This window comes from Balaenoptera borealis, assembly GCF_965194805.1.
Source record: "Balaenoptera borealis genome assembly, chromosome: 13".
Taxonomy (NCBI): Eukaryota; Metazoa; Chordata; class Mammalia; order Artiodactyla; family Balaenopteridae; genus Balaenoptera; species Balaenoptera borealis.
Window position 1 is genome coordinate 35,962,391 of NC_138870.1, and position 23,243 is coordinate 35,985,633.

Below are 23,243 nucleotides of genomic sequence, written 5' to 3' on the forward strand. Positions count from 1 at the left end.
GTTTCCTTCTTTCTTAATTTTTTACCTCCTTAATAGTTTTAAGGAGATAGTTTTATAAGCACTTTTTGACTGTTACTTTATCCCATATTCTTGGTAGTGCTAATCTCTCTGTTACATTTGCTGATTCTCTTGTGTTGTAAACTCATCTTCATCACATGCATGACCTCAAGGCCATATTTTCTGTCACTACTTGGATATTTTCCCTTTGGCCAAATATATCCAATATACCACCAGGCTGTACTATTATTTCAGCTCTTGAGTTTAATGTTCTGGCTTTGACTCCTGCTTTGTTTCTGGTTGACTTCCTTTTTTGTCCTTTGAGTTCAGCTCTGTATTAAAATATTTTGCTGTATTTTATTTTTTATTTCTGTATGTTTGTAAAGGAAAGGATGTTCTCTTTCCTGTTCTCTGTACTGCTTAAACAGAACATCTTTTTAAAAGCAAGGGTTTAAAGAACACTTGTTCTTTTAAAGAAGGGTTTAAAATGGCCCATTTTGTATTCCAAAGGGATCCATGTTAAAAGGATGCATGTAAGCCTGAATATGGAAAGGACCGTGCGTACATATTTGAGTAATATTTAAGAGGCATAGAGTAGGTCAATTCAAGCGACTCGAGCTTAAGCACTTGGTGAGGTTTTGTGGTGGTGCTGGTGGCAGTTTGGTCTCGGTCTCCTGGTGAATCATGGTGCTGTTAATTGGAATCAGGAACAGGGAAAATTTATATAATCTGGTACTTGTAGGATATGCAGGTAGAAAGATCCAGAAGGCAACAGGAAATACTAGTCAAGAGCTCTGGCGATCAATGGGGATTTAATCTTGTGGCTGGAAGTTGGAGACATGGCTGTACATTACAGGGAGAATGTATGCAGTGAGTAGAGACTGGTACAGTGAGTCTTATTAATATAAATATTAGAGAATAGTACAATGAGCACTAGCAATATAATGAGTCCAGAAGAGAATGGGTTGAGAGGAATCAAGAAAGACACTCTCAGGCTTCCCTGGTGGCGCAGTGGTTGAGAATCTGCCTGCTAATGCAGGGGACACAGGTTCGAGCCCTGGTCTGGGAAGATCCCACATGCCACGGAGCCACAACTACTGAGCCTGTGCGTCTGGAGCCTGTGCTCTGCAACAAGAGAGGCCACGATAGTGAAAGGCCCGCGCACCGTGATGAAGAGTGGCCCCCGCTTGCCACAACTAGAGAAAGCCCTCACAGAAGCTAAGACCCAACACAGCCAAAAATAAAATAAATTAATTAATTAAAAAAAAGAATGGATGACTAATAAGAACCTGCTGTATAAAAAAATAAATAAAATAAAATTCAAAATAAATATAATTTATAAAAAAAAAAAAAGAAAGACACTCTCAGTGAACACTGATATCCTCACATATACAGAAGGACAGCTAGTGATTCAAAAGGTGGACAATAAAGACCCAGTAAGTTCAGATTTTAAAGTGTGAGATGATCAATGTTGGTGATATGTCAATAAGGAAAGGAAGTCAGAATATGATAATTATGATAAGAGAAAGTGAATTGTTTATATTCACATGATTAAGAGCAGGCGTCATGGATGACAAAGGCACTGGAGATGGCCTTTGAAGAACCATCTCTAACCACCGAAGCCTACAGAGGAAGAGAGTTAGATTTCATCTCAGATGGTATAGGCTGTTGTTCATATTGATTCAATACTAGGATGCAATTCACCAACTACATCATTTAGCTGGCCAGACCAAAATAAAAATTATTATAAGTTAGTACCCAAACCAGGAAGAAGGATTCCTTCAAATGCAACCAATTTGGGAACCTAGGCCCTACCTGTCAAGCTGCAAAACTGTGCTGTTTCAGCCAGAGGGATGAGAGAGCTGTTTCTTTTACACAGGATAAGACCCTAGAGCCAACTACTTCTGAACAATTGATGAAACATTTGTAGGTCTTATGCAAACTAAAAGCTGCTTTCTTCTCTGCCTAAGTCAGAGCTCTCTCCTCTACCATCATTTCCCCTGTGAGTTCTAGCTGCTTGGGCCTCCATGAACATTCAGCTCTGTCTCTTCAACTCAGGGAAGCTCCGGGACTCAGCCTGGTTTCTTTCCCTATCCCCGTGCCGTAGCCTGGAAAAGCTCTCAAGGCAGCAAGTTGGGGCAATTGTAGGGCCCGTTTCTCACAGATCACTGTCATATGTTGCCTGATGCCCAATGTTTTACGAATCAAATTTTTGATTTATTTGGCCTGTTATTTTAGTAACTTCCCATCAACGTTGCATCTCTTTCCTTCCTACCTTGATACCAGTAATTTATGAGGAATCTATGTAGTTTGCATTTGAATGACCTCCATGTACTTTAGTTCAACTTTTTGATTTGACTCTCTAATTTGACACCTTTTTCCCTAGTCAAACAATTTTAATCAAGTTAATAGTAAGCAGTAAAAGGGCAGTTACATGAAAAGTCCTATATTTTATGTGTTTAAACTGTTTTTCATTGTCTTTACTTGTAAGGTGTTGAAGGTGGGGTGCACTCCTGAATCTTCTTTCTGGTGGAATAAACTACATATTGTTCTGGAGTGCCACTTCGATGAATTCATGGTTTGTCCAAATGAACTTACCAGCAGTCGTGTTCTTGCTGTTGGAGCATCATGGATTGCACGGTAAAGCCAAGGATGCCATTCCGGGGGCACCATGCTTCCATCCACATCCCATGATGTGTTTTTGCCATTCATTTCAGTAGTGTGTGTGACTCATCAGTGATGGCCAAAAAACTGCTTGTTGTCTTCAGAGTGTTTGTTTCCATGTTTGTCTTCCCCACTCATGTATCAATCCTCACGTCGTTTGCCCTGAGGAAAATTCATAGATTGCCACGGAGGCCGACGTGGCTGCTGACCCGCTGCAGCCCGTATTCAGGACTCGCAGGAACTCCATCGTGTCCCGCAGGCCCAGCCTCCGGGGTGCACCGAGCAAAACCCACTCAGCGAGAAAGCCGCCAGGAGCAGCTGGGAGCGCACGATAGAACGTTTCAGATAGAATATTCAGACTCCTGTTACATCTTCTTCGGTAAGAATTAGAAGCTGATTTTATGCATTTAGAACTAATTCTTTTCATGGTCATAATAAAAACAATTTAAGAAACACATTAGGATGGATATACAAATGTATATTTAACAGCCAAATTCTAAGACTTAGAATGAGGAGAGCAGGGAAGCAGAGCCTTGTGGAAAATGAAGCCCTAACAATGCTTATTCCTTCTGGCTATGTTTACTTTACAAAACAGCATTCAAACAGCAAATACTTCAGTTTTAATGAAGTCTCAAATGGGACAAACCTGATTCGGATTTAATTAGTTGAAAAAAATTGCCGAAAATTAGTAGTTTGGAATTTTTGAAAGATACTGTCTTGGACTACTGATAATTGCAATCATAGTTGTTTTTCAGTTGCAGAGCTGAAAGATTGTATAAAATAAGCCATTAGAACTGAGGAAAAAATTAAGAATACAGAGATACTAGGAGGACCAGGAAATTATTTTATATCTTTGGGACTGGCATTATATCCAGTAGATTTGTGAGACTCAGTAAATCCTTGTGAAATAAAGAATGAATGGAGGAATGAATTCTGACTCCTGGAAGGCAAGGATTGTACTTATCTTGTTCACTGTTAAACTTACAATACCTAGTTTTGGGTCTGGAACATTGTACACAATAAACATTTTTATTGGTTGGGTTAATGAATGAATTAAAATTACACGCCCTACAGATATATCGTTGTATGCCAATTTGAAAATATATTTTCAGTTCTGGAAATTTCCAGTCCTTATCTAACTGAAAAGTTATGCTAAAAAATGGGAGGCAACCCGAGTCAATGACATACTGGTGGGAGGAGTTTACACATCTCTTCCAATCTAGTGATGAAGGAATTTACGTTGCAAATAAGAGTTGTATTGCAAAAGCTGAAAATTTGTAAGAGTTCATCTGTAGGAGATTCCTTTTTCCATTTCTATTTGAAGTCCCTTTCATGAAGAAGAAATGGAAAGATAAAAATGCCAAAAAAGCAGACACAGGAATTTAAAGAGAAAGGAAAATTAGTCAGCAACCGTGCACCGCAAATTACTACTCAAACAATGAAGACTCATGAGATCCAGACAAAAGATGCTGCAAGGCCAAGGCTAGACCTCAGGGAACAAAAGGGGGCTAGTTCCGACGTCTCCCTCCCCTCCCCCCACCCTGAGTTCACAAGAATGTTTTATCATAAACTCCTTGTTCATTATAAGTAGAAATGCCCAGTTTTCTTCTTGCCCTTTGAAACCAGCTCTGGCGTAAGTAAGATGGTCATGCTGTCAAGTCACTATGGAGGCCCAGCCAACATCGATGGGTGAAAATGCCTGGAGAGAGCAGGCCAGGTCAACAGCTCTCCTGTATAGCAGCATTTCCACTAGTTTTATTCCTATAGGGGCATGCGAGAGGCTATATCAGCATCCTATCAGGAAACAACTGCCACAAAACAAGAGTGCTTAACATGAGAAATGCTAACTTTATACTTGGGTCATTTCAATCTTACTCACTGATGTTAGACTCCAGTTATTGGTGGAGGTACTTCTGGGCATTTAGGTTAAAAAAAAAAAAAAAAAAAACCCACATAACTGCCCCCAGGTCATCCCCACTCCCTCCCCTGCCTGGGATGTTGGAGAATCTGTGTGAGCCTGAAACACAGCAGCAGTTCCCCTTCTCTCTTCCATTTGGACCCCAAGGAAACAGTAAGACCTAGTGTGTGGGGACTTTGCCATTCCTCCACTCAGCAAAAGACAATTTCCTCTGTGTTGCAATGTTCTATTTGGCGAGAGGATAGAAGCGTTGGCAGGACCAGAGCTGGCTACTAAAAGCAGGCACAGTAAAACCTCACAATGAGTTGTCTCTTTTTCAGCTTGGCACATGATGTTAGGAGCTGGAATAGAGAAACACTTGTAATAAATTGCAGTTAGGAGGAGGGTGGTGGTGCTTCTGTAGAAGTCCTGTGTTTTTATCCCCTCCCCCTCTTTCGGTGGTATAGTCATGAGCCTCGCTTTTGTTTTTCGTATTTTAAATTCAGCCTGTACTGAACTTGCCACAGAAATAGATCTGCACTGACACTCCCACTCTCAAGCTGCCGGTGCTGGGTCGCAGGTTTGACATTGCTTGAGCTAACTCAGAAACTAGAAAGTTGAAGTGGCATTAAAGATGTAGCTACATGGATAGACCCACTTCCTGGTTGGAAAACCTGGATCGTATTTTATTTCCATCTCTGACACTCTTACACATCTTTAACATCACCACTAGGCTTGTCACACAGTGATTGCCCACACTCACAAGGTCGTGTTAAAAAAGGGAATTGCTTTATGACACAGGCATATTTTTTGCCCAAGTGAAAGGGTACAGTGGGAACCATTCTCACTTGGACGAGCTCTCCTGCGGATGCCTGCTGCCTGGAAGTCAGATTAATGGAACCACTGGGTCAAGGCCTGTCATCAGAGTGGGGGGTCATAATCAGGGAGGCCTAGAGGGAGGCAGCAGGAGGCCCTGGCAGGAGAGATGGACAGAGCATCAAAGGTGGAGGTTAGAAAGGCAGCCCAAGATGTCAGGGACCTTTGCCAGGGGAGACCTCACTCCAGGACTGAAAACCAGAGCAGGCCTTCAACTCTTGGACGAGTGCTAAGATCGGGTGGGAGGAAAGAGAGCCCAGAGCTCTGTCCCTAGAGACTAGTCAGCATTTATGGAGCAACTGAGCCAGGCTCCAGGCTGCCAATGTTCTGTATGCCAATCAATGCTCTTGTCGCAATACATGTCATCTGTTTATTCACTCTCGTATCTGTCACTGGCTGGTGAGTTCCTGAGGGGAAAGGCCTATGTATGTCTTGATCACTGAACGGGGTACCTGGCATATAGAAAATGTTTGGTAAATGTTTGTTGATTGAGTGAGTGAGTGACCTTACACCTTTCAAATTATTCCCATGTTCCTGTTGACCAAACCGAGTGTCAGAGAGGCTAAGAGGGAAGAGAGGTCCCAGATTCTGCAAATGGAGTCCAATGCAGGGAACTTTTCAGATTGGAAGTTCTGGGGGTGGTGAAGGTGGAATCAGCACTGGGGCTGACTTGCTATAAAATCCCTGTGCCACTGAGATTCTGCCAGCCACACTCTCTGGCCCTCACCCTCCTGCCCTCCCATCCCTGCCCATGCCATAGGGGTAAGATTGCCAGACAAAATCTAGGACACCCAGTTAATCTGAATTTCATATAAACAACAAATAATTTTTTAGTATAAATATGTCCCAGATATTGTATGGATGTACTTAGATTTAAAAAGTATTCCTTGTTTATCTGAAATTCAAATATAACTGCCACCCTGAGGTTTTATTTGCCAAATTTGGCAACCCTAGATGGGGGTTGGTTTTTGGGATGCAGGTGGGAATCGGGAGGTAGGTTGACCCATCTCGGCAGCCACAAAGCTAGCTCCAGAGGGCCCCAGCACTCCCATGACCGGGGTGCTCCGTGGAGGGTAAGAAGCTTTAGAACCACAGCCCACCGGGTTCTGATGTAGCAGCAGTCTGAGTGCCCTCTTGTTACCTCCTCAGAAGGGGAGCTCACTGGTGCTGCTTCCTTCCCCTGGTCCTCCCGCCCCTGCAATGCGTCTCACTGTCATATTTCCCAAGACAGCATGCGGCTGGGGTAGTTTGTCACTATTCAGTATAGATGGCCTCCCACAGAATAGGTGCTCAGTAAATATTTCTTGAATGAATGAACAAATCAGTTTTAAAATGTGTCACCGCCCTTCTTCCAGACTGTCCACAGTCAACTCTGGCACATATTCTCAGGTTTAATCAGTTGTGGTGGGAGTATCAGGGCCAATTAGGGTCTCGGTGCAAAAGCGTAAGAGTATTTTTCTGAAAGAGACCCCTGGGCTTCTTTCTCAGCAGGGATCTGTAGGTGTGGCAGGTGATCTGACATTTTATCCCGTCAGTCGGCATGGCCCATCTGGTACACTCGACTTGTGCAGTCAGCCTGTCTGAGAAGCATGGCCTGTCCAGGATGCCAGCCTCAGACCATTAACAGCCGATAAGCTTTAGTCATATTAATGTTGGGGTGATTATATAATTCATTATCTAAACTGAGATACTTTGATGGAGTAAAAGAAAGTGCTAATCATAATGCAACTAGGAAAAATAATATAAACCCAAACTGGGACATACTGACATCTTAATTTCTGTGAATAATAAACATCCCCTAGAATCCCCTGGATGCTGTGATCTCCAAATGCCGCTCTTTGGACACAGTGACCATATTACCTCATCAGCTGCATACATGCCCCTGGACTGCTTTTCCTCCAGGTAGTTTATCAGGAAAGAGTCTATGAGATTTTCCTTACAAATCTGATTCATGTAATACTTTGCTGAGTATGTTTCTGTCTGTATCACAGATTAGACGTCTCTTAAAGATGATGGTCCATGCCATTTACTTTTGTATTCTAGCACCTGGCACAGTTCCTTATACTTGGAAAGTGTACTTGTATCAATAGCATAGGCTGTTATGGTGCAAAAACAAACCACCCTCAAATTTTGGTGGCTTGTAAGGGAAAGAGTTTTTCTTTTTCACACCACATGTCCAGTGTTGGTCAGCTTGGACTCTGTTCCACATCCTATTTAATCTGGAACCCAGACTGATGAGCAATTTTTATCTGGAATGTGGTGGGTCTCATGGCAGAGGGAAAAGAGACGACGTCGAATCACAGACTCGCTCTTAAAGCTTCTGCTCAGAGGAGAGAGCTACCTCCACTTGCTTTCCATTGTTAAAGCCAGTTAGGCAGCCGAGTCTGCTTCAGTGAGGAAGGGAAATAGAATTTTCTCACAGGGAAGCATAGCAAATGTTTTGAACAATAGTACCAAATCTACCACATACCCAGTGAATGTGAATGGAACTCATCTAAGTATCATTATTTAAGTCTATACTCCAGACTTTCCTGACACGAAGGAGAGGTGAGGAGGGATGCAATAGGGGTGGGGTTGGGGAAAAAGCACATTCTATGTACACTATTTGAGGAGCCCAGCATGTCTGCTCACCTTTCTGCTTTCTGTTTAGGCACATTCTACCTGGGAGGAACGAGTAAAGCTTCAGTTCTAGTCGTTTCCTTACCCATCTTCTCCTTCCCCAGGGTCACGGCTGGGAAGAGAGTCTAGCCATCCTAGCAGGATCAAAGAAGAGCAGCTCTCTGATTTCAAACCATTCCAGCTCTGGGGCTATAATATGAATTCCTTCAATTATTTGACACCTATCCCTTGCAAGTGCCAGGTACCGGGCACTGTCCGGGGGCCCATGAAGGTTTCGATAACGTCAAGGTTCTTGCCTTCAGGCAGCTTGCACTCAGTAGAGGAACAAGACATGCGCAACTAATTCTAGGTGATGGGACATATGTCAAGCCCTCGATGCTTGAGATTCCTGTGTTACAGCCCACTTGAGTCTCTCTGGTTGCAAGTCCTGGCCAGTTTGGGTTTAACCCAACACAGTAGGTGCAGATGGAGTCCCAGTGGTTATTAAAGTGACTCCTGCTTTTTCCAGGAAACCTTTCTCAACTCAGACAGAGGAGGCTTAAGTTCCTACCAGACTCAGTCTGACCCCTTCGCTCCCCTCCTTTGCTGTGTGCTTTGAATGTAATTATAAAGATATTCAATTTAATTATCTATCAAATATTTGGGTGTATCATGGCCCCTGTGATCTACCGCCCTGAAATACAGTTATACAAATACAATTGGATTTTTCTAGTGATCCCAGGTTAGAATTTGGTCACTGCCTTGGGAAGATCATTTCTATCCTGAGGAGCTAATCAGACAAGATAGGCATAACCAGAATCCTTAGAATACACCCCGGGCAGACCACAGGCATTCTCAGCTGTGACAGTCCCTTCCAAGGCCACCCTAAGGACCACAGCAAGCTTCACAGAGAGTCACTTAGCTTCTAGGTGAACTGTTTCACCATCCACGTCTCACTAAGTGGTTTCAGGAAGTTTAGAATTAGCTAAGGTCTCAGGACACATTTCTTAAAATGATCAGGGTTTAATCATACTCCCAAGCATACTTCCCAGCAGATTCTAGAGGTCTGATCCATTAACGTTCTGATTCCAGGTTGACATCTCAGACTTCTGTTTTACCCATGAAAAACTGAAGTTCAGGGAGATTTAAGCAAGTTTTCCTAAGGTCATATATTATTGATTGAAGCATTCTACAACTCTAAAACGTTAGACCTATATATGAACCGGAATCTGTTAGGACATTTGGTGGCCAGAAAGACAGTACAAGTTTTCATGAGTTCTGTGTTTACGAAGATGTCTCTTTTTATATTTTTCAGTTTATAAGAGTCATGTTAAATTAGGTAACTCTGGGGAGCATGTGCTGCTTGTTTCACAATAGTACTGATACTTTAAAAGTCAGATTTCTGAGTCATGTTGAGTTATTCACACAAACAAAACTTGAACCTGGGAAATGAAATAACAGGGACAAACACAGCGACATCACTTCTCTTCTATAGAAGGCTAGAGAGACCCAGAAAGGAAGTTTCTCCAGGAATTAGGGCAAAGTCGAATACTGAGCATCACCCAGTTACAATGACAGATAAAGGAAAATCATGTCTGCTGAACTCAACAAAATTGGGATATTGTCTTTAATAAGCAACAAACTGCTGTTGGTGTGGAATTTAACTACTTAGTTAAAAGTAAACTGTATTATGAACTCCACTTTGCTGGCTCCATGAATATCCTCATACTTTTGGGGTTCCTTTTTGGACCCTACTGCCTCTTCTCCAGGAGCCAAAATACTCCTTGTTTTTCAGGGACAATGCTTATTCATAAGTTTCTTGATCCTTCTGGTTGGAAATAGCTCCCCTCTCCTTGATTGCTTCTGATGGTGATTTGAATAAGCATCCTTTATAGTCTTCATCATATTCTAGCCAAGCACATATAATTATCATCATGTTTCATTTCCTCTGCTGTATAATAAGCCACCTGAAGGTAGGGATTGTGTCATTTCTCCTTTGTGTCCTCATAAGGTCTAGCACTGTGCCGAGTGCATATTCTACATCCTCCAAATGTTTGTGCATTTAGTGAAACTGAATTATATTTGAATTGATAGGGCCATGGCTAGGGCAAATCCTAAAAAACAGTCTGTTGATATAAAAAAAAACAAAGAAATGATGAACATTTTAAACATCAGAATTAAGATGGAGGAACAGGTACTTTTCAAACTTGGAGAAAATTTTCTCTTCTGTTCGTTGTATATTTTGTATGATATGATTAATATATATAATCAAAAATGGGTTAAGTATATTATGTTTCGTGCTTGAAAGAAAATATGCTTCTTTATGAAAATAGTAAAAAAAAGACTTTGAAATATTACTTTCCTCCTTTTCTATGCTTCTACTATCCTAAATAATACAAAGGCCACATTAATGACCTGTGTTAGAAAGTTGGCTTTTAAAAAATCATTATAAGATGTTATATTATTATTTAAGTTCCATTTGCAGGCTTGATAGCCCATTTACCCTTTAAAAATTCTCTGTATTCAGTGGTGGAATAGAGGGCCCGACCCTGTGGAAACACTGGCATATTTTATGAGTGGACAAGGCTGAGGCCAGTTCAATCTAGAGTGAGAAAAAGATTAAAGGGACAAAGGCCAGCCCATGACCCACTGTCAGCCTGCAGGCTCTGGTCAACACCTAGCAGATGTAGTGCAACCTCTCCACAGAAGATTCCTTCAGTAGATGAATCACTCTAGTTTACAGTGACATTTTGTGTGGTCAGTTGTATATACTTGGTTTGTGTTAAGAGAGTTTGTACAGACATTTAAAATGTATTGATACTCTAGTTAGTATGTGTGTGTGTTATAAAGAACCAATACACAGGGGGAATGGATAAAGGAGACAATATTTGTTGAGTACCTGCCATGTTTTAGTTAATATAACTTTAAATAATTATAGTAATAATGATGATGATGATGATGGCAAAAATAATGTTATTTTTAATAAGTACTTGCTCCGTCCACACATTTAGCTATTTAATTCTTCCAGCAAACTTTAAATGTACTCTGTTTGTTTGATAGAGGAGTGAAGAACCTTGGTGATTTTAAGTAACTTGTTCAAGATCTTATAGTCAGTTAGTGCTAGAGCCAGGATTTGACCTGATCTAGCCAGGGATGGTTTAGGTGCAGGCTCAGACCTTAACTCAGGCTAGCTCAAGGAACAAAAGAGGTATTTTTTTTCTTTAATTAAATTAATTAATTAATTAATTAATTAATTAATTAATTAATTAATTTTGGGGGCTGCGACGGGTCTTCGTTGCGGTGCGGGCTTCTCTCTAATTGTGGCGCTCGGGCTCCAGGGCGTGTGGGCTCTGTAGTTTGCAGCATGCAGGCTCTCTCGTTGAGGAGCACGAGCTCAGTAGTTGTGGTGCGCGGGCTTAGTTGCCTCACGGCATGTGGGATCTTAGTTCCCTGACCAGGGATCTAACCTGCATCCCCTGCATTGGAAGGCAGATTTTTTTTTAACCACTGGACCACCAGGGAAGTCCCCTTTTCCTTTATTTAAAAAAAAAAATTGTTTTTTAATTTTAGAATACTTCAGACAGGAAAATTGTGAAGCCAGTACAGAATTTCCTTATACTCAACAGTTCCCTTATTGTTAACATATTGTATAGTTTCTTTGTTATAATTAAAAAATCAATATTGACACCTTATTGTGAACTATGATCTATAGTTTATTCAGATTTCCTTAGTTTTTACCCAATGTCTTTTTTCTATTCCAGGATCCTAGCCAAGATACCATATGAAATTTAGTCGTTCTGTCTCCTAGGGCTCATCTCAGTTGTGATGGTTTCACACACTTCCCTTGTTTTTGATGACCTTGACAGTTTTCAGGTATATTGGTCAGGTATTTTGTAGACTGTCCCTCAACTGAGGCTTGATCAGTGTTTTTCTTATACTTTGACTGAGGTTATATGTTTGGGGAGGAAGAGCACAAACATAAAGTGCCATCATCATCGCATTGTATCAAAGTTACATGCCATCAACATGACTTGCCACTGTTAATGTTGACTTTGATCACCTGGCAGAGGTAGTGTTGTCAGGTTTCCCCACTTTAAAGTTACTCAAAACAAGTTTTTTTGTTGTTGTTGAAAAAATTCAGAGAAACTTCACAAAAATGGATTCTAGCTGGTTCCTCAGGAATTGAAAATTATCAGGAAGCAACTGATGTTCTCTCTTTGGGACTATAGGCTCTCTCATTTCCTTTACTTTGGGTGTTTTCTTCATTATCTCTTTTTTTTTTTTTTTTTACTAACTGGTGATAGATTCCTGGCTCTCAGTAATTCTGTTTTCTGATTTCACTATTCTCCTCTCTCTATGCTTTTTGACTTGGCTGCCGGCAACCTGCCCCACATCCCTCTCACCTCTTCTGGGTCATGAACCTGCTCAGCTTGTGTCTCACTTTCTTCTAGTTTCTTTTCCCATCACAGGTGCCCCTTGATCTCACCTGGGGCCAATCACTGTCACAAGCACTTGTCCCTGAACTAACTTGATTGCTAAAACAACCCTATGAGGTGGGACTTCACTGGTGGTGGTCCAGTGGTTAGGACTTGGTGCTTTCATTGCTAAGGTCCTGGGTTCAATCCCTGGTAGAGGAACTAAGATCCTGCAAGCTGTATGGCGTGGCTGAAAAAAAAAGAACCCTGTGAGGTAGGTAGAATATCCCTATTTTATAGGTGATGAAATTGGGGTTGAGAGCAGAGAAGGTTAAGAAACTTTCTTAAATTGCTATAAGTGATAGACTTTGCCTTGACGCCAGGTTTTTCAGACTCCAAAGCCAATGCTTGAAAGCCTAAAGGCACAGTACCATCCTATATTGAGCCTCTAAAACTCCCAACAATCCTTTAAGGTTAAGGAGTTTAAGTGGGACAGTATAGGATTGTCCTTGCCCTAGATTAGCCAGCTAGTAAGTGGTGGAGCTGGGCTTAGACCCTGGTTTTCGCAGCCTGAAGTCCACCACAACAGCTTGTCTTCCAAAATACTGAAATATATAAATTAGCCAGATGAATTTCATTGTTTTAGGCCTGTTCTGAAAAGGTGAAAATAAAGATGTAAAATCTAATACCCAGCTATTCCTGACTAAATCAGTTCAGATCCAGGCTTTGGCACTCATTGGCATCCACCTTGAGTGAGTACTGAATCAGATAAGGCAACTTGAGATCTGGACCTTGTGATTAAAATATGTATTAGGAAGTTTGCAAGGCTAGTGGATGAGAAGAACAGAAAGATAAATAAACAATAAAAATACTGAACCTTCAGTGGTGTTATTTACAATAGCCAGGCCGTGGAAGCAACTTAAGTGTCCATTAACAGATGAATGGAGAAGATGTGAGATAGACATATATATATGTGTATATACAATGGAATATTACTCAGCCATAAAAAATGAGATATTGCCATTTGCAGCAACATGGATGGACCTAGAGATTATCATACTAAGTGAAGTGAAGTCAGACAGAGAAAGACAAATATCATATGATGTCACTTATATGTGGAATCTAAAAAACTGAAACAAATGAACTTATTTACAAAACAGAAACAGACTCACAGACATAGAAAACAAACTTACTGTTACCAAAGGGGAGACAGGGAGGGATAAATTGCAAGTATGGGATTAACACTACCATGTATAAGATAGATGAACAACAAGGATTTACTGTATAACACACTTTATTCAATATCTTATAATAAATTATACTGGAAAAGAATCAGAAAAAATATAGATATATACATATCCATATATATAACCAAATCACTTTGCTGTATACTTGAAACTAACACAATACTGTTAATCAACTATACTTTAATAAAAAAAAATACTGAAGCTTCCACAGTTGGTAAATATGCTGTTTTGTGGATCTTAATGTGTATGTACATTGGTGCAGATGCTGGGAACCATGAGTGTTGAGGGTGTTTCCTGATACCCCTGATATCCTGGGATATTGAGTGATTGCCATGGCCTTGAACTTGTAGGAAACAGCCCCACTTAATCTTGACTTTTCTTAGTATGTCAGTGGTTATAGTAACCACAAAGTAGTTAGTAAAGGTGAAAGATGATGGCAGCTTGGATGAGGTAGTACTAGAAGAGGTAGAGAAAAAGAATGAGTGGTTTCAAGACATTGAATGTGGAAGCAAAGATGTAGAAGTCGTCAAGGATAATGGCATGCAAATTAGTATCATTTACTAAGACAAGGACACCAGAAAAAGACCACGTTTGGTTGGTTGGGGTGGGGTGGGGCAATCATGACTATGGATTCTTTAGACATCCAAAGGGACATGTCAAGGGTAGACCACTGGATATATGACTAGAATTCAGGGAGAGATCTGGACTAGAGTGATGTATTTGTGAGTCATCTACATATGGGTAAGTAACACTATGGGTATTGTTCAAAGCTCCTAGAGAGAGAAAGAGTGAAAAGATAAGAGGGCCTAATGGCTAGGTAATGATTAATTTGCAGAGGAGAACAATAAGTGATAGGCTAATAACTGGAGACAAGCTGGAGAAAATCCACATGAATAAATATGAGAACTGGAAATAATCTAGTGCCAGGAAAGAGACTATTTCAATAAGAGAGATAAGTTATAGATTAACAAACTGTGGAATCATTAGCTAATTCATCAATTAATCAGACAGTTAGTGAAAATTTCTTCTGTGCCAACAATGGTTAAAAACTGGGACTATTAAGACTATTAAGATCCTAATAAACTTAGTTCTCTGATATGGCCTCTTGAGTCAGAAGCTGGTCGCGGATTATCTGTACTAGTCACTCTCCTCCTGATTTCTTCTCCATTTTATTTTTGTCATTTCTTTGCATTTAGCACTTCATTGAAGGACTAGGCAATAATAGAGAAAGGAAGTTATAGTAAAAGCACTAGTTTTTTTTCCTCCATATTTCCTAGTGCTGATACAAAATTGATGGTGTAGGAATAAAATCCTGGGACTGACTAGGCTTTTAAAAGTTTGTTTTTTATTGTTGTCACTGAATCTCAGAGGTTGACATTACTTAAACTGGACTACAGAGTATCTAACTGTATGTATTTTTCTGATCAGACTCATGTAGTATTTCAAGTAATTCAAGTAAACATAATGCATCAAGAAAAAATGAAGAAACTAATATTATTGAGGAGACAGTATGCATTTGACAACTATCTAATATTTCAATGTCTTTTATGTTCAAAACCATCAAAATATTAAGAAGGTAATAACCTGTACAGTTAAATACAGGATCATATAAAACAGTGTCCTACTAGCAAAAGTAATTATTTTCCCTCCTCGCTGATTGTTGTCCCAGAGGGGGAAGAACCTTGATATATCACAACTCCAAGGTTGCACTGGGATGGGATAATGTAAAAACTCAGAATAACTTGAAAATGCTTTCATTTTGAGACAAAACAAGATTCATTTCGTGAGAGCCCTTTATTATGCAGAAACTTCTTATATTCTTAGTGTATCCTGACTGATACTGACTAAACGTTATTTAGGATTACGGCTTTCAGACTGTTGTATCTTTTGGTATGAAATGACATTATGCAATAGAAAGGCCATCTATTTGCTGGCAAACATATCATTCAAATCAAATATTCTGTCATGCCGTTTCACACCAGAGACAGAGCCAGGTCTGGCATTAGGAGCCCGGGAGGAAGCAAAAACCTGTCTTCTGGGATTCAAGGTTTCTCCAAAAGTTCTTTGCTCATAACATCTCCATGCTTAACGCCCACCCTCAACCAGCCATTGTGTGAAGCATTCCCATTACTCACTCTTTTGAATAAAAGCACTAATGTATAAATGCTATCTTGAAGTGATAAGATATAAAGTAATTTTTTTAAGATAAGACATTTCATTACTTCTTGGGAATGAGACATTTGGATATGGGAAACAGCCAATTAAATACTCAGCACCATGTTAACTGTCTTGCATGATATAAAGTAGTATGTTTTTTTCATATCCTCACACAAGTTATATTCTTATTTTAAGCTATACTGAACAGAAACGGAGCTAGGCATTCATCTTAACATTGTGAAGACATAAGAAGAAAGTAAAACATAGAAAACCAGTGTGTTCTAAACAAAAGGAAAATGACCAAAAGAGATCCTAAGTTTGATCTAGGTACTTTAATGATCTTTGAAGGGGACAAAAAGAAAATAGCCAGGTCTTTTAGGCAGGAACTTCAAAATCCCACTTTAATGGCTCATGAAGTTACCATTCCTTGTGTTTAGCAATATTACTCTTTATTCTCTGGACCATTAATTTGTTTTTCATATTTCACTTATTGACATCCATTTCCCCATCTCAAAAATTGACTCCTAGGTGGGATATACTGTGGAAATTTGCTCATCTCACTACTTACCACATCTCAGCAAACTCCCACCAACGGTCTCCAGTGATCTTGACCATAACCGAAGTGCCAGGACTCTCCACCTGGGAGTCATCCTAACACCCGAGCCTCCCTGTGAACAGGCAGAAAGGTGCCTGCTTGTGAAATAATGCTCTTCCCTTCGTTCCTGGATCAGGGAGTCTACTTCTGCCAGCCTGGTCCAGCTCTGAACCTTGGTCAATAAGGAACTTCTTTTAACTTCTTCCCCTCCTCTCTCAGCTCTGCTGCTCTTGACCATCTGTGCTGTAGCTCATTATCCTGCAAGGAACCACTTCCCAGCGTGGGACTAACACTTATCTGCAAGACTGACTCCTAAATGTTCTGCACATTGTCATTCTGGATGACTGTGGTCACTAACTAAAAGTTAGACAGTAAGCAAGTCAGAACATGTCAAGGGTACTTGGAGAAAAACAGTTAAAGAAAAATTACTTGGGTGGAAGATAAAAGTCCAATATGTTTTCATTTAATTTGGCTGAGATAGCATGGTATTAAATTATCCAATCATCCATATTCATAGCCAAAGAGTCATTTTTGTGGTAGCTAAATCTAAAAGAAATCTGTAATAAATAGACATCCATAAATAAAATCAGCTGCCTTATAATTTTTATTGGCTTCAATGAGAGGATAACATAAATAGTATTTTGTTTCTATTATAACACAGTTATTAAGGCAAGATAGTCAAACGTTATTGTAGTTCCTCCTAATTATATAATTGCTATTATATAAATCAATTTCCTTTCTGCTGGTTAAAGAAGAGACTTTCTATTTTATAGCAGCTCAACAATGTCACTGGTGTGTTAACAAAGCACTATTTGTATCATTCAGGATTCACTCATCATTTTATACTCACAAAATTTTAATCAACATCATCATTGCCTCTCTTTGGAAGGTAAGAATTTTACTTTTGCAGGAAAACATAGGCTTGCCTTATTCTTAGAGTGGATTTTTATTAAGAACTGATTCCCATACAAAATAATTGATGAATGTTCTTTCCAGTTGGAAAAGACACTGGAATGTACAGTGTGTTCTTTCCTTATGGACTATGCATAACTAGCTTCATTTCGTCATTTCTTAACCTGCAATAGAAGTCTTGGCCTGCTTTACAAAGTCTATTGCCTTGAATTGGGGTAAATTTGAGATGTTCTCAGACCATCTTTAATCAAATGGGCAGAACAGATAATATTTTAAAAATAATAGCCTGTAATCCTTGTTCACAATTCTTTGTAGGAAAGACAGTAGGTTTCCTTCTCTCTATTTCTTGGACATGACTAGAAAGGCAACTGGCTTTAGTGGAGTCAGAAACTCTGGCCCTGTGATGCTGGGAAAGACGTTTAGTATATTTGAGCCTCAGTTCTCTCCCTGCAAAGTGAGATGTTGAATGGGATGTTCTTTGAGTTCCCTTTAAATTGTATAGAAATTGTAAAAAGCTGATTAAGCTGACTTTACATGCTTATTTATGAAGGTTCTTTGAAACAGATGATGGAGAGAAAAGCAAGCAAAACAGTGGAGGAAGAAAACCCAAAAAGTGGAGAACGTGTAGGACGATGCGAGGGCGGCTCATCGTGGCTGGCAGCCTGGCTCTCCTTCCTCCCTCTGTTTCCGATAACTTTCTCCACGCTACCCTGAATGATCTCACACCACGAGGAAAGTCTGGGTGTGGGTTGAAAAGGAAGAGGTTGAATTTTACTTGTTGAGAATGCCAAGTTTAGTCTGAAATTCATTAGTTCCTTAAGTGATAGTTAAAATAATGGAACATTAGGTCAGAGGGGCAGTAGTTAAAGACAGGCAAAAACGACTGCTAATCCCAAATTCCCCTGTAATGTCATTCGAGGCAAAAGTTTTCCAGAATTAAAAAAAGAAGTTTAGTTATATCCTTTAGATGGTCAACATATGTCATACCCCTAAAACATATGCTTCTCCCTAAAATGCTACACGGAAAATGTATCTTCTAAATTTGTATCCTAACTACTCTTTCACTGTGTGAGTGTGTGTGTATGTGTGTGTGCATCCATGTGTTTATTTTTTATAAAGTCACCTGGAAACCTATGATGGCCCCAAGTAAATCTGCCTGCTGCCTGAGGTACATTTTTTTCTTGGCTCTATGTTTCCTCTAGGTCTGTGTTTGCCATAGTGTGCTGTGGTGGTTTGTCTTCATTTCACTGCCACCCAATGAGAGAAGTCCCTTGAGGACATAAATTACATCTTATATTTTCCCAGAGCCCAAACTGCCCATGGATCAGGGTGGATCAGTCATGGTGCTAGGGTGGGCGATGGGCAGATGCAAGTCCAAACTTAGACGCTTAGAGTTCAGTGGGGGTACCTGGAGTGAAAAATGTCTATGATGTCAATATATGGCAATAGATCCTCTAGTTGATATGTGACCCAGGGGACAATAAGTCATAAAATATTTGGTTGTAAGGGCAGAAGAATGAAAGAGAGTGATCATAGAGTAGCTTGCCTTATAATCACTGAGTATTAGACTTTTCCCATTACTACTAGATACTGCTGAAATTAGAGGTAAGAAATGCTGAATTAGAGAGTCAGTTTCCTTACTTCCAATGAGATGATGATGTCTCATAGTTCCACACAGGTGCAACATGAAGTCAGGATTTAAAAAACTGAACAGTAGGCAATAGCCCCACATTGCTCCCAACTCCAACTGTGGGCCCCATACTCCAAACTAGGGGGAGATAAATGCAGCCTTCACCTCCAGCTTCTGTCCACACAGTCTGTTCTCTGGGTCTGGAAACGTTTCCCTCCACTTTTCTTTCTGATGATTTCCCACACATCTGTGATAGGTTGAAGATGACTGCAAATCCTCTCATTGAGAGAAGGAGTCTGTATCTTTTCACTTTGAATCTGGTTCAACTCTGTGGCTACTTGATAGATAGAATTTGATGATCCCAAACCTCAGAGATTGGTGGCTTCCACTTCCTATCTCTTGGAATGTGAACTCTGGAGAAAGCTAGCTGTCATGTAATAGGTCTGGCTACCCTGAGACTGCCATGCCTGTGTGAAGCCCATGCCCCGAAGAGAGGCCATGAAGGGTGAGATGTCATGTGAAGAGAGGGAGAGGTCAAGAGACACTGAGGTACCAGACAGACAAGTGAGGGAGCCTCTTGGGAGTGGATGCTCTGCCCCCATTGCCTCAACTAACACCCATGGGTCAGAGATGAACCATTCACCTGAGCCCTTACTGAATTCCTGACCAACAAAATCATGAACAAAATAAGATGGATATTTTAAGGCAGTAGGTTTTAGTGTCGTTTGTTACATAGAAATAAATACCCAAAGCAATATCCTTCAAGACCTGGTTCATATATTATTTCCCTTTGGCAGTAATTGTCCTGTTTGGGGGGGCAGATTTAGTCTTCCCTTCACTTCTCCCATGTTCCTCTGTCTAAAGCAGTTGTAGCAGTTGCCTTTGGTTGACTATCTCCTATGTGTTAGGCACAGCACTTGGTGTTTTACGTACATTTTCTTACTGATCTCTCAGGACAAATCTATAAAGATGATATTCTCATTATGTTGACCAGTAAGTTGGGGCTGGGAATTACCTGAGATTATTGAAGGTCCCCCAGGGAAATGTTGTGGAGCTGGAATCTGACCCTCTGTCTGCCTGACTCTTTCCACAGCAGAGCCCTGTATCCATTCCAGCCACTGTCTTTCTAGATTATGATTATCTCCTTATGAATCTTTCTTCCCACACTGTGCAAAGGAGAGTTTTCTATTCACTGTGATGCTCTCCAGTGTCTAGCACAGTGTCTCATGCTCAACCAATCTTCCTTGAATGAGTGAACAGCCTGCAGAACAATTTCTAGAAAATCAACACAAGGCCCTATTCATGTAAGAGAGTTGCCTTCCAGTGGAAAGGGAACAAGTCTTAGCCATACTTTGAAACCCAGGTTCTGCGATCCCTACCTATTCCATCCTGAGAATATTGGCAATGGTAGCAACCAGTGCATAGCCACGAGCCTGGCCTATCTTTACCTGAGTCCTGAACAGAAAATATGTCAGCAGGTTAACAGGGAGCAAATATTGTCTGCAGTTGCTGTGAGAAAACCTGTCTAATAAATGAGCTTGCTCTAAATAATAGAGAACTCTGTCACCTCTATAGTGAGAGGATCCTTCTATCTTTCACAGCTAAAGCTATGGGAATTGAGAATGCAGAGCTGATGCTTACTTAAAATCAGGGAGACAGATAAGCAGCCTTAGATAAGGCACAGGCCAGGTAGAGATAAGATGTCCCAGAGGTGGGGCTTTCTGATTTGCTGGCACTCTCACCCTTGTTTATTATGGACAAGAATTTTCTCTGGGTCCCCTAAATTTTGCACTCACTGACATCGTTCTCCCTTTGACACTTTATTGGGTGCATTCCATAAGCATTTGCCCAACAGGAAATATTCAGCAAAGAATAGTTAAGAGAAAGCAGCGCAGCCCAACTCCTTTTGTGAGAGCAGAGCTGATGCAAGGGATTTCCAAGCAGAGCAAGGCAAATAAAATGCCATCTTAGAGCTTAAATCCTGCCAGATGATCAGAGATAACTTACACAATGTGCCCTTTTCCCAAGCATGTTTGCATGCAGGAAGGGCTACAATAAGAAGTGAGAAGTGGTCTGCAAGAGAGATTAGACCTTGAGATGTCACTTGGTGTGTCCCGTGGATATCCCTCAGTGTGCAGTTAAAGACACGTGAATCATTTAGGAGAGGGTAGAGATTTTGTTAATTTTGTCCTGTATTGAAAGAGAGAAATGAATTTCCGTTATAATTCCTTTACATTTTGTTAATGGATTTGAAGAAAGAGACAGATTTTGTGATGGATTGAGTTTTAACTACCTTTCTGTTCCATTCCTGAGTACAGTGAGGTATATAATAATAAAAAAAAAATCTTTAGTCTTATTGGGGTCAAGCAGCTGTAATCTTGTGGGTTTGGGGATGAGCATGAACCATTTTGCTGGCCATGAGCGGGTCTGTACTCTTGTTAGTAACACGTAGGTATTGTCTGTTGTGTGAGGAATGTGTTTGAAACTCAAGGGGAAAATATGGATCATCCAATGCTTGCATTATATTTCTTTCTTTGCATGTCTGTCATTTTTGTTGGAACATTCAGTGAAATTAGGTCAGTTATGGTTTTAGTTAGCAATGCAGCTCTTGTGTTGTACACAAATCATATGATGTTTCCAATTATCTCTGCTTTTTAACATCCATCTGAAACCAAATCCTTAACTATGCATGGCTTAGAGGTGTTTCCCTCTCCCCCTCTCCTTTTTGCTTTGACTTCTTTCTGGGGCAAATACGAATCTTAATCTTGCAATAGCAAGATACAATATTTTTGACTTTACAGGCAGCTTGAAAGCCCAGGGTTAAGAGGCAAAGAAATGGATAATTACTGGATGTATAGTTGTAGATGGAAATTTTTGGAGTAATTAGTTGGATGATCCATTACTCTACCTCTAAGAGGTACTGTGATGCTTATCTGTATTTTCTGGCTATACCAAGGGACCTTTGGAAATCTCAGTGGTCTGCCTTAGGCCACGAGCTCTAGATTTTCTCACTCTTGAGCTGTGCTCAGTTTCCAAGGGTATGGAAGCAGTTGGAAAGGATTTCTGAGGGTCTCAAAATGTGAGCTTCAATGTGGTGTCAGAGGGAGGGGAACCCGGGAAACGCAACATGACATGTAAGGAGACACTAAGCTTTATTTTTTTAACCGAGTACTAGTGGGAACGGAGTCCCAAAAAGAGTTTTTCAAAAACATGTCTCTGTTGGCTTTTAAAAGCAGGATTGATTCTCTTCAGTCTAGCTTATCAGATGCTAGCATGATCTAACTGTACAGATGTGCCTTAAGGCAGAGACCAATGACCTCTAAATGCTTTCAGATCTGCAGCTCTGTAAAGAGATAGGAAAACCATCAGTGTTACCTGGCCCTCTGGGGCTGGTCCTTGGTTATGTTCCTTGAGAGTCCTAGGCATGATTTGTGGCAACATGGATGGACTTGGAGGACATTGTACTAAATGAAGTAAGTCAGGCAGAAAGAGACAAATATTGTATGATATCACTTATATGTGGAATCTAAAAAATACAACAAACTAGTGAATAAAACAAAAACGAAGCAGACTCACAGATATAGAGGACAAACTAATGGCTCCCAGTAGGGAGAGAGAAGGTGGTGGTGGGGCAAGATAGGGGTAGGGGATTTTTAAAAAAGGGTTCTTATGGGGTTATATGAAATCAAGTGTGTGAAATTTTTGAAAATTGTAAAGCACTATAGAATTTTTAAATAAATAAATAAATGATTTTTTTAAAAGGCTTAGGCATGGAAGATTCTTGGAAGCCTAAGGCTTGAGAGAAGCTGTGCATTAGGAAAAGAGAGAGACAATTTCACTTATAACCCACTTGCTTTTCTTTTCCTTCTTCAGAAACATATTTATCAAGTACTTATTAAGAGCTATGATAAGCCATGGGGATTAAGAAAAAAAGAGTAGGAGATGGTCCTTGCCTTCAAGGAGCCCAAAGTGTGATGGAAGAGACATACATGTGAACCAATTCTTATGATACAGTTCTGACAGAGGAATTGTAGTGAATTGAGTTGTGTCCCACAGAAAGGTAGGTTCAAGCCCTTATCCCTGATACCTGGGAATGCAAGCTTATTTGGAAATAGAGTCTTTGCACATGTAGTTAAGTTAAAGGTCTTGAAGTAAGATCATCCTAGATTTGGGCTGGGCCCTAAATCATTGACTGGTGTCCTTATAAGAGAAATGAGAGGAAAATTTGAGACGCAGAGACACACAGAGAGAAGGC

General features: G+C 40.4%; 1 long non-coding RNA gene across 1 annotated transcript; it reads right to left on the minus strand.

Moving 5' to 3' along the window:
- Positions 1-11,579: 11,579 nt before the first annotated feature.
- LOC309608874 lies at positions 11,580-22,730 on the minus strand. The gene is made up of 2 exons (XR_014233138.1): positions 12,374-22,730; positions 11,580-12,322 (listed from the first exon to the last, which is right to left on the minus strand). It is a non-coding gene; the product is annotated as an uncharacterized lncRNA (long non-coding RNA).
- Between the last annotated feature and the right edge of the window lie 513 nt (positions 22,731-23,243).